This window comes from Balaenoptera borealis (genome assembly GCF_965194805.1).
Source record: "Balaenoptera borealis genome assembly, chromosome: 18".
Lineage (NCBI taxonomy): Eukaryota > Metazoa > Chordata > Mammalia > Artiodactyla > Balaenopteridae > Balaenoptera > Balaenoptera borealis.
Window position 1 is genome coordinate 23,568,421 of NC_138877.1, and position 11,687 is coordinate 23,580,107.

At 45.5% G+C, this 11,687-nt stretch overlaps 1 long non-coding RNA gene across 1 annotated transcript; it reads left to right on the forward strand.

Moving 5' to 3' along the window:
* The first annotated feature begins 1,895 nt into the window (after positions 1-1,895).
* On the forward strand, positions 1,896-10,487 carry LOC309615520. The gene is made up of 3 exons (XR_014236902.1): positions 1,896-8,810; positions 8,982-9,106; positions 10,230-10,487. It is a non-coding gene; the product is annotated as an uncharacterized lncRNA (long non-coding RNA).
* The last annotated feature ends 1,200 nt before the right edge of the window (positions 10,488-11,687 follow it).

Below are 11,687 nucleotides of genomic sequence, written 5' to 3' on the forward strand. Positions count from 1 at the left end.
CTCACATTCCTGGGGGAAAGGCAAAGTGTTTGTTTAGCTTGAGACTGTGTTTTCTGAACGGGGAAGATTATCACCCACATCATCAACGCCATGCCATCGGCACCACCATCTTTTGTTAAGCACAGTTTATAAACAAGCAATCTGCTGGAAGCTCACTGATATCATTTATCACTTTTGTAACAACACTGCTGGGTTGCTATCCTTGACCTTATTTTACAGAGGACACAACTGCTGCTCAGATTGCATAAGTGATTTGTTAAAGATCACACTGCTGGTATTTAAATTTAAGTCTTTCAGACTCCAAAATCCACACTATTTCTGCTTACTTCTCTATGTGCAAACATTTATTATTATTAACACAATGTCTCAAGCCATAGCACTATTCAGCAGTAGGATATGGGAATGACTATTTTCTCAATGTATTGGGTTTTTACAGGAAACTTTGGGTGGGTGTGCTGTTACCCCAGCCAGGGATCCAGGAGCCAGGGCCTGGATTCCATTTCTGGCTCTCAATTACTTTTTCTATTCTTCTTTTTGATAAAATAAATATGATGCCACTTGCCTTTACACTATTTTGTAAGACTTGATGAACTCATGTCCATAAGTTGCTCCAATATCTTAGTTTTAAGGTATTCACACATTTTGCTAGTTGTTTTGCTTGTTTGTTTGTTTTCTTTTTTAATTTAATTTTTTATTGAAGTATAGTTGATTTACAATGTTTGTTAGTTTCAGGTGTATTTGTTTGCTTGTTTTTTATTAAAGTTAGACCATATTTACTTCATTTGTGTCCGAGCTGAAGTTTCTGGAGGGGTGTAGGTGAGAGGCCTGATCTATGACCTCAGGAGAGTGGTGTGATCCGCTCACCATCTGGAAGGCTCTTGGAGGCCTTCTTTCCATGAAGTGCTTGCTTCTAGGGGATCATTAGTGTCTAGGAGGTGGCATGTCCTCGTTTTGTAGGAAGGGGATCCAAGTGTCCAAATGTAACTGGCTCCTTTGGTATCACAACTGAATCTGAACACAATATCATACTTCATGTAAAATAATGGGATTAAAACCAAGGCAGGGCTTCCCTGGTGGCGCAGTGGTTGAGAATCTGCCTGCCAATGCAGGGGACACGGGTTCGAGCCCTGGTCTGGGAAGATCCCACATGCCGCAGAGCGACTGGGTCCGTGAGCCACAACTGCTGAGCCTGCGCGTCTGGAGCCTGTGCTCCGCAACAAGAGAGGCCGCGACAGTGAGAGGCCCGCGCACCGCGATGAAGAGTGGCCCCCGCTTGCCACAACTAGAGAAAGCCCTCGCACAGAAACGAAGACCCAACACAGCCATAAATAAATAAATAAATAAATAAATAAATAAATAATAATAAAATTAAAAAAAAAAAAACCAAGGCACCCTGTGCATATCTGACTTTTTAACAAAAAAAAAAAAAAAAAATCAAGCCCAACAATAAACAAACACCAACAACCCCAACCTTTCAGGACTTTCCTGATAGCATCATTTGACTGAAATAATTATAAGATAAAGCTGTTAAATTGCTGAATATCTGACAATCCTCTATGAGAACATAGGAAAAGCACCATTGACGGGAAGACGTATGCCCAGAAATATTTAACATTAATCAGCACTGTTTTCAAGAGGTTTACACGATGAAACCAATCATTCTCACAACAATTCTATATCCTTTTCAAGATGAAGAACCTGGGCACAGAGGAGGCAAGTAACTCACCGAAACGCATTCAGTAGATATTTATACGTTCAATAAATTTGTTCAATAACTATTTATTCGCTACAAAGCCTGGCTACTCTTCTAGGCACTGGAGGTGCAGTAGTGAACAAACCCAATGCAGATCCCTGTGCCCAGGGAGCTGGTGTTTGAGACGGGGGGGTGGGGGGGGGCGACTCCCAAGCTGCAGATCTCATGTTCAGCAGGACATCCTTACCTTCGGAAGCCCCAGGCGTGAAAATTCACACCTCTAGACCAGTGGCTGGATCTTTGTGGTGGGAGTTTGTTTTAGTAAACTGATTTTACACTGCGAGTTCCAGAGTAACAGATATTGACGTCTCTCTTGTTTCCCCTCGAACAGGTATGAGTGAGAGGGTGTTTGAGAACTATTGGCTCTTTTTTAAGATTATGAAACTCTTGGTCCCTTGCTAATTAAGACTCTTTGCCCCACAGAGCAAAAACTTCATTATAATCAGAGAGACAGAGAGGGACTCAGAAGGGGCGAAGGCCCGAAGCCAAGCTCTCGGTGTCAACGCCTTGGTTCAGTCCTATGCACAGTGCAGGTTGCTTTCCTGGGTTTGTGCTGATCTGGTTTAGGCTGCATTCAGCCGAGGATGGGAACCGTGGGGATGCTCTCTCTAAGCATCTGGAGGTCGCTCTACCTTTGATGTCAGCTCCCCGTGCTTCTTGCAGTCATAGCAACAAAGACTGTGGGCTCCTGAGGGCAGAGGTACCTTTCCTCTTCCGATGCCCGGTTCCTCAAAGAACTGGCTTATTTAAGTGCTTGCCAAACGATGAATGGCTAAGTGAAAAGATCCCAAGTCCAAGAGTCATGATAGCTAGTTTTGGGTCTTAGAAACTTAGGCCAGGGGGTCCATGTCCCTGCCCCCATATCCTCATCTATAAAATGAGAAGGCAAGTCCCCTCAAACTTAGGTAGCTGTAGATGGTTTCTATTCCAGGAATTCTTATTTGCAACAATAGATATGGATAGCCTCTAACTTACATTGTTCTTCTGCTTCATAGTGAACCCTACGGAAAACCCCAAACGAAATCACCTCTGATTTTCTACAGGGTGCTGAGGGGCTGAAGATTTTTTGTTAGGAAAGAGGAGATTTTTATTAGTAGTAGCATTACTGTTATCTATCAGTTATTGAGCCCTTAGAATATTCCAGGCGTTGTGCTAAGTGCTTTACAGATATTATTTCTATTAATCCTAGCAAGGACACTACGATTTGGTTCTTTTATTTTCCTCATTTCATAAACAAGAAAACCAAGGCTCAGAAAAGGTTAATTAACTTAAGCAGGCTCACCAGCTAATAACTGATGGAGGCACACTCGTGTGTGCACTTGTGTGTGTCTATGTATTTGTGCAGGTGTGTGCAGGTGTTGACATCTTGGTGTAAGAGCATCTCTTTTTCCTTGTATTTTTCTCAATTCTGCAGGAAGGTCTGTCTATCCCCCAGAGGATACCAGACTCTGGCAAAGATCCACAGCTGAAACAAAGCCCCTTCCTGTCCGACCTGCTGTCTGAGTCTGTTCGGGCTGCTATGACAAAATACCACAGATTGAGTGGCTTATAAACAACAAACATTTATGGCTCACAGTTCTGGAGGCTGGCCATCTGAGATCAGGTGCCAGCATGGGCAGGTTCCCATGAGGGCTCTCTTCTGGGTCGCAGACTTCTCATTGCATCCTCATGTGGTGGAGGGGGCTCGGGAGTGCTGTGGGGTCTCTTTTATAAGAACACTAATCCCATTCATGAGGGCTCCACCCTTGTGACCTAATCACCTCTCCAAAGCCCTACCTCCTAATACCATCATCCTCTGGATTTAGGATTTCAACATATGAATTTTGGCAGGGACACATTCAGACCATAGCCCCTGCCTAAGCCAAGCCAAGCCGAGGTGTGAGAGTAACTAGATGCTTTACACAAAGGAAGGGCAAAATGAAGGGTAAGCCAGAATCCTAACTAACCCACTTCTACCAGCCCCAAGCACCTCGGTGGTCAGGGGCATCAGTAATCTGTATATAAGAACCAAAAATGACCCCCGGGGGAAACTGGGGTTGTTAAAACTTCTGAAAACTTTTGTGATCATTAATTCCAGTTGCTAAAATGCCTTTCCATAAGTAAGCCAATTTCACTCAACTCTTCTTTCTCAAGGTTGTAACCATTTTCAACTCAGAGACGAATATTCAGGCATCTGTGAGTCCTTGATTTCAAACGAATTTGTCTTGCTTTCTGTTAATACTAACAAAGCTGTCATTGATGGAAACCAAGGGCATTAAAACCCAGAGCACATCTACTGGCCTGGGGAAATCAATCAGATGATAACCACTTTGAGACACAGGCTCTGTGTTGGGACACACTGGCCAGTCTCCTTAGGGCACACCCAGGATCTCATTACAAACCATCCACCCCATCTTGTGTAGGCTCCTCTGCACAACTCACATGCACAAAATTGCCTCTGTTGGTGGGACATCCTTCCCCAGACAATGGGTTTGCTGTGCGGTTTCACAGAAGAAACACCATAAGCCGAAGAATTGATGTACATGTCATAGTCTGGTGGCTGGGACACCTTGGTAAAGAGCACCCAATAAATTCAGGGGGGCTGATCATGCCGTGTTTTGTTGGGCAAAGACCCAAGGCCACACACCAGCCCACTCGCTACTTACAATACCTGCATTTAGTATCATTGGCGAGGCCCTCCAGGCCTACCTACTAACTGAAATTATTATGCACATTTTACCTGGATTTCAACATGCTGTTGTTTATTCTTGCTGCTGGGTGTGCAAAACAATTGTCGTTACTTCACGTTTGCCTTGCCTTTGTTCTCCTGAGCCAAGTGCAAGCCCCAATCAGCCTCTGCAGGTCTGAGTTTGAGGGTAACTAAGAGCTTGCCTTCTCATTTTACAGATGAGGATGTGAAGGCTCAGAGACCTTGAGCACATGGCCAAGGTCCCCGCTACATATTCTTAGAGTCAAGACCAGAATTTACCTATCATGCCTTTTGGTCGTGGGATCTTTTCACTCATCCACGCAACATTTGACAAGCACTCAAGCCAGTTCTTTGAGGAACTGAGAATTTGGAAACGAAAGGGGGTCTTGTCCTGAGGAGGCTGTGGTCTCTGATACTCTGATTGCAAGAAGCGCTGGGTCCCAACATCAAAGGGAGAGAGATGGCCAGAAGCTGAGAGAGAGGAACCCCACGGTTCCCGTTCTCCACTGAATGCGCCTCAAACCAAATCAGCACAAATCCGGGATGCACTAAATAAAACCACTGGAAAACAAGGTGAAAGTGACCGAGGCCAAGAGAACCGATACAAGTGCCTTCCTATCCCTCCTGAGAAGTGAGCCGAAGAGTGGCCCCCAGTGACAACGTGGGACTCACTGCTGGGCCTCACCGCCCACCCCGGCACCGCCTGGGATGAATCACACAACAGAGAACAACGGGGCTGTTTCTTAAGAGTCATTTGTCAAGTTGACATCCGTGCCTAGAGTTATTTAGGGCTTTCTAAAGACACTTCTTTCCCTCCCTGCTGCAGGAAGCACCTGTGCGGCTGTCGAGCTGTGGGTTTGCTCCATGGCACTTTGATATCCCTCAAGGCCATCAATTACACTTCTGTCCCCGCCAGCATGGACTTTGGCTAATACAAAGATAGGGAAGCTTAGGGAGGATGATGAAGAGGAAGAGGATGGCGAGATCCCACCCCGCCCCGGGATCTGAGGCCAGACACTGTCTGGAGGTGTGCTTCTTGCTGATTCCTGTGGGAAATCCTCCAGGCAAGGACAGTCTGAGTCCTTGGCTGGCTGGACTTGGAACTTAACTGTGATGCTCCCATGAGAGCAAGTCTCCCTCTTGTCAACTACTTAGAGGAAAAGCAGGCCCATCAGATGAGTGAGACTCAAGCAAGATTCAGGTAAATGGCTTCAGGGAGAGGGAAATTGGAGAGGACTCAGAAGAGAAAAATATAAATAATTAGAAGATCCGGTGAATGGACCTCTGAAAGCAGTTAGGGGAATTAGAGTTGTTGAGTCTAGGGAAGGCAAGGGTGTACTAAGAACCAGCTTTGATTACAGGGAGAATAATTGTGAGGAGATTAGTGGTCATTTCCACTGAAAACATGATGTGGGTTAGTGACGCTTAAATTGTAGCCTGAGGATTTTGTGCAGTGCGTGCTGGCCCGTCTGGGCTGTTACATTGTTCTTATTCATGAGGTGGTGGGGCTTCTTCCGTGGAGATGTGCGTGAATGAAAATGACATCCTCCCAGCTGGAATGGTTTAGGGAAAGTCCTAATGGCCCATTGGTCTCCTCCGTTCAGTTCACACCACCCAACAGCCCAGCTTGGCCCTTGTGTCTGAATCAGTTTGTCAGACTCTTGGCTGGTATCCAGACATTCCATCTCTACCTCCTCCAACCTGTTTTGCATAGTGAGGTCCTACTTATCATCCTTAAATTCATCTTGGGTTATAGCAGTGTCCTGCTCAAAAAGTGTTGATGCTTCATTCATTCATGCAACAAATATTGAGCACCTATTGTGTTGAGCCCAATACTGTACTAAACTTTGTGCATACAGTGTGGTACAAAGTGCAATAGGGCCTCGAGGAGGTCTCTCAGTCTTCGTGTCCTTGTCCTGGAATTTTTCAAGGCCCCCACTGTTTGGTTTTGACATGTCTTTCTGACTTTATGCCAACTATGAAACTTCCCCCTCCACCAGCCTGGTCTATTCACCATGCCCAGCTCACTCTGGGCCTTTCCTCTCACCACTACTGGTGCATGGACTAGCCTTAGCCAAAGCCCATCTCTCCTTCGAAACCAACACAAGTCTCCCCTCCGTTAGCAGGACTTCTGAGGCCACTTGGGTTTTGAGAATTCCAGCACCTAAGCCCCAACGGTGCTTCCTTGGCACTACATATTTCCTGCCTGAGGGCAGATTGCAAACTGGGCAGCTGCTGGGCCTGCTATGACCACTGCTGCCCTCACTCACTGTGCACGAGACCCCAGAGAGCTGTGATCACATGGACCTTCTCTCCATATCCAAAGCTCTGCTGTGAGCAGTGAAGATAGCTGGGGGTTGGGGGACAGCTCAGGTGTTGGCAGGTGCTTCCGGAGCATTTTACACTATTAAGAAAAGGGCAATTATATCAAATCTCTGAACTTAACGGGAGAAAGGCTTTTGTGATCGTTTAGTAAAACTACCTCATCTTCCAGATGTGGAAACTGAGGACCAGGGAAACTGGTTTACCCAAAGCCACTAGGTGAAGTCATAACAGAGTCAAATCTGTTCTCCTTGTCCACTAAACTAACCTGTCTCTATACAGTCCAGCAGCTGGAATCCTAAAGAACCTACCCTTTCAGGACACACATGAAAGAAATAGGAAATGCATTGGTTTCTTATTATGGCTTCAACAAAGAACCGCACATTTAGTGGCTTAGGCAACACAAATTTATTATCTTACAGTTCTGTAGGTCAGAAGTCTGACATGGGTTTAGCAGTCTCACTGCTAAAATCCAAGTGTTTACATGGCTTCATTCCTTTCTGGAGGCTCCAAAGGAGAATCTGTTTTCTTGCTTTTTCCATTTTCTACAGGTTGCCTGCATTCCTTGGCTCATGGGCCCTTTCATCCATCTTTCAAGCCAGCAACGGTGTGTTGAGTCTTTCTCGCGCTGCATCACTCCCGCCTCCTCTCCTGCCTCCCTCTTCCACTATTAAGGACCCTTGTGGTTACAGTGGGCCCACCGGGATACTCTTCCTATCCTAAGTTCAGTTTAATAGCAACCTTAATACCTCTTTGCCATGTAAAGCAAGATATTCTCACGTTCCCTGGATTAGGAGGTGAATATCTTTGGGGGAGGTCCTTATTCTGCCAACCCCAGGAAAGGAACAGAGAAATGAGAACAAAGGCCAACTCTCTGTCTTGTTTTCTTAATTTCTCTAATTCTCTGTGACCAGAAAAAGTTAGTTTGAAGATATCCTAGATTAGGCTTCCCTTCTGAGCCGTGATCTGGTTAATTCAGTCAAGACACAAAGGAAAGGAAAATGCCAAAATTTATAGAAAAGAAGCCTCCAAATGTTGGCAGAAACAGGATGAGAACCAAGGGAAGACCTCTCTAGTTTCTAAGGGCCAGAGAATTCCTAGGCTTCAAGGGTGTGGGCTTAATTTACCAGAGGAGGGAGTTTACATGAGACATGTAGATGGAATCCCTGACTTCAAGGCCTGTTGGTCATTAAAATCAGTAAGTAAGAGTAAGGCAAGGAAGGGAATGTCTTGGACAATTTAAGGATGGAATCAACGAATTTTGGGTCAGGATGTTTTCATAGACTCCTGGCCTCTCAGAGTCGAAACAAAGGGCCTTAAGAGGTTCCTTGTCTGACCTCACACCTAATGCAAAGTCCTCTGTAAGACCTTTGACCACCCACCATCACTCTGCTTTGTGGAGCTCTGGCCAGAGGTAGAAAATCATCTAGATTCCCTTAGGTATTCTCCAATTCTCTGTGTTTATGATTTTCTGTGAACCTCAAATTTTATTTCTAATTAATTCTTGGAGTTGGTGGGAAAATCAGGCAAACTATCCTTCCTGATCTTTTCTCTATCAGGATGGTAGGATGTTGACTGTTGTTCTGTCTTCACATGGAGAGTCTGACACCTCCCTAGACCACATGTAGTATTTAACCTTCACTGATGGGACTGTGAGGAAGGGAGGAAGAGCCCAGGGAGGAGTCATCTGCCAGTGGATTTGGTTTCACAGAGCTCTCATGTCCTCATATGCTGTAGTGGCTGTTGTTTAATCTGCCTAGCACCCTTCTTCCACCTCTTTTGGTAACCGACCCTGTCTCCTGGTCACATGGGACACATGACCCAGGAGAGCCAATCACATACCTCACTTGCTTAGTCATTGTGGCTGGGCCAATCAGCATCATCACTCAGGGATTGTTTTTTAATCCATGGGAGGAGGGGGAGGAAATGCCCATCTGCTCAGATCCTGAGCTGTGAGGAGGTGAGATTTGCCCATGGCCACATCTCCACCTCCTGGAGAAGCTCATCTGGGAAAATGGCATCATCCAGGAGTGAAAAGAAGAGAGAGTGAGTATCCTCAGGGTGTTTTCAGGTCCCTCAATCCAACAATCCTTTTTTATGGTTTGGTTATATGAACAAATAAATTTCTCTTTTAGAGAAATTTCTCTTAAACTGGCTCAAGATGTGTTTCTTCCATCTGTAACCCATGAGTCCTAAATCATTTAGGACTTTTCTCAGTTTTCCTGTTTTTTAGAGACTCTGAAAAGTAAACTAAAGATCAGAAACGATTCGTCTCAGAGTCCAACGTGTCCATGAGGGTTTGGGGAAGAATGAGTAGAAAGAAAGAGTGGAAAATCATGCAGGTGAGAAATAAAGGTTCTTGTGTGAAGCCCAGTGAGATGGGATCCATGGGTGATTCATGGGGTCCCTCTCCCTTTGGTCCTTTTGGACCTCAACTTGCTTAAAATAAATCATAGCCCTAAACTCACATAGATTCAAGCCAACCTTGGGTTCCCAAAGGGAGTGTTTTTCTACTTTATGGAAATGGTACTATTTGTTTGGTGTAAATCAGAGCTTTAGAGAGTACTCAATAGGTTCACTGTTAAGCCCAAGGGAAAGGGGAGGGAAGCAAGAGAAAAGTCTTGAAGTAAGGAGAGAGAAACATAACTCCACCAACAAGATGCTGATTGAATATCTCCTATGAGTGTTAGTCTGTGCTTGTTTCAACTTGTCATTCCAAAGCGCCAAGCAGAAACCTTATTCGGATGACAGACGCTAAGAATTAGGTGTGTCTGGTAGAAGAAAAATGCACAGCCAGGTAGGAATGGCAGGCAGCAAAGTGGACAATTACTCATGAAGGCTATTAAGGAAGGAACAAGGATGAAAGGGCCCATGTTTAAACTACACATTAAGTTAAAACATATGGGAAAAAATTTTTGATATATATTTAAAGCCTGTAACGGTCTATACAAAGAGGCTGTGGCGTCTCCTTCAGAGGGAAGCTATTGAGGATAGTTTAGACTGCCTCATGACCGCTTCTCAGGCTTGATTATAGGTCTGCAACTTGGCCGTCACATCTGCTTTTCAGTATCACCGTGGGGGAGGGCAATTTGTCCCTTTGGACTCTTAAACATAATCTAAGGCTTTTGCATTTTTTTTCTGGCAGAGTTAGTTTTCCATGTTTATTTTGTCAAGAATGGCTTTATATATATATTTTTTATATATAAATATTTTTGCAGTAAACAGTTGAACAAAATGTACACAGTGTTGTCCAAACTTCTTAAGTGCTCCCAGATTTGGATGCAGTGTTTATTTATGTAGCTTTCAGAAAGTCCGAATGGATCTGAAAGGTCAGAAGATACCTGAACTTTTGACTCTGCCCTTCAGCTCACACACTGTTTGGTCCATTGTTTTATCTTCAAAACGGGAAAACGAGAAACTATTCTTTGGCCATATCTTGCTCACAGAGCCTTTCCCCTCCTGCAGACTGTGCCACCACCCGCAAGCTTGAAAACACCCAAGGAAACCATCCCGGCATTGTGAGCAGACTAATCGCCACCTACCACTCAGTTTTCCTTCCTGGACTGCGTCACTGGCCGTAGCCCTGTGGTTCCCACATTGTTTCTGTCATCATCCCAAAGAGCATAATTCCTGATCCTGAGTCTGGGCAGGACAGCCTGTCTCAGCACGAGCTCTTATGTAAGTGGCTATGGGAAGAGTTGGCAATAAACAAACATATTTCCAGCCATTGTTTTCTCTGCAGTCTTGAAAATTATTTTCTCTGGGGCTGCTGCTGTTCTCCTGCCCTAGGACGGAAGATTCCCAGCTTAGAAATGTCTTGCGCTGCATTGCTAGATTCTAAAATCAGAACGAAGTGAGCTGCAGTGTTCAAAGAACTTATTGAGCACGGGGATATTTAGATTTCTTTGGATTTCTTTGCAAGGGGATTTGAGGCAGCATTTCAGAAAGCTTGTCCACTCATCTGTGCTGCTGGTGACTGTTGGTAAATTACATGGTCCTTCAGAGCCACAGGTGGGGAAACCAGAAGACGATAGGAACTAACCTGGGAATGGAGAAGTGATTTCATGGCTACCAGGTCCTGTCCTCCAGTGTCAAAGTCAGACTCACTGCATGAACAGATTGCACAAGTACGAGAAAAATGGGACTATTTGCAGACTCTCCATCTTTCCTTGAACCACTCCATCTTGGAAACTCAGAGGAGGGACGGTGTCCAATACCACCTGAAAATACTCTGCCTCTAACTCCCATTACTGAATTTAGTGAAAATCCCACCCAAGTAGGCAATTCCTGGGAGAATCTTGTAGGGACACTCAGCCGGCTCCTGGTTCACTGGGGGGTATCCCTGGGCTTCCTGTGGTTGACACAACGTCACCTGCGAGGCTACCTGGCTTCAGCTGCTTGTCTGAAGCAGTCATTTCCTCCTCCCACCACCCACCCCCCCCCCGCCCCGCCTTAGTGGTCTCCATTGGGAGGCCCCCACCAAAATGATCGTGTCCCCACTTTCCCAGCAGTGGCCAGCTGCTCTGGGGGTACTCTCTGTGCTGAAAGCCAGGTTGATTTCTCTGTCTCTCTGAGTAACTCAAGTCATCTCACAACGAATTACCAAGTGCATTTGTTATTTTTCTTGGGGGGTGGTGGTGATGGGGGTGGGATGCACGCCCAGAGTCTCTTTTAGTTTTCCTTGAGCCTCCTGAGCCCCCTGAGAGAGGACTCATTGCCTGTAGCCTGGACACGTCACTACACGCTTGAGAAGCCTCCACTCTGCTCACTGTCAAGGCTGGGTCTGTGTCTGTATTCACCCTGCCTCGCTCACTATCATCTCCATAACATCCATAGGACAGGGATAAGGTAACTTGAAAAGGAAGAGGCTCACGCAGGCCACTTGGCTCGTCCTTGGTCACCTGTAGCTAAGATCGGCTACAT